Source organism: Entamoeba nuttalli (genome assembly GCF_000257125.1).
Source record: "Entamoeba nuttalli P19 unplaced genomic scaffold asmbl_6600, whole genome shotgun sequence".
Lineage (NCBI taxonomy): Eukaryota > Evosea > Mastigamoebida > Endamoebidae > Entamoeba > Entamoeba nuttalli.
In genome coordinates, this window is record NW_008578168.1 from 1,308 (window position 1) to 2,133 (window position 826).

An 826-nucleotide genomic window follows, 5' to 3' on the forward strand; every position below is an offset into this window, starting at 1 on the left:
ATTCATTTATCGAATTATTAGTGTTTTTATTTGTTGAATGATATTTGGTAATAAAAAAAGATAAATAAACTTTTAATAATAATCATATTTTTAAATCAAGTTAATATTTAATGTGTTGACAACACTAAGAAAAATATATAGATATCAAGAAAAATAATGTGTTTAATAGTATGCTACACTCAATAACTAAGAAGAATTATAAATTTAATACGTTTCTTTATATTAGTTTTAATAAGAATATAACATATATAATAACTATTATAAGTGAGTTATAACAAACTATTTAAATTAAATTAAAGGATATTTAAAGAACGTACCAATTAACAAAAACATTCTATTTAATTGAGTATAATGATGAACTGTCTAACAACACTTAACTTAAATAACAATAAGTTAATTCAATAGAAACAATTTCAACAATATTTATATTTAAAATGAATGATATATAAACAGAAATAAATAGAAATATTAAAACAAAAGAAGTTATTAAATAATATGGTTATTTCATTGTAGCATCTATCCATCAAATGAAAAACATTGAGCCAAAAAATAAAAACATATTGACTGAAATAAAAAACAATAATAACTTTAATGAAGGGATATTTTCTTCAAAAATAGAAGAAGATTAATACAAAGAATAATATTATTAAAAGAACAAAATTATTTCATCTAAAACATAAATAAATAATATATTACAATTTCTCAATGGTATAATTATTGAAAGAGTATTTAAACAACAACACAAATAATAATAAAATGAGTTATTCATATACAATTTAATAATCAAACTATGAAAAAATAAATTATATTAGAAAGTAAAAATGTC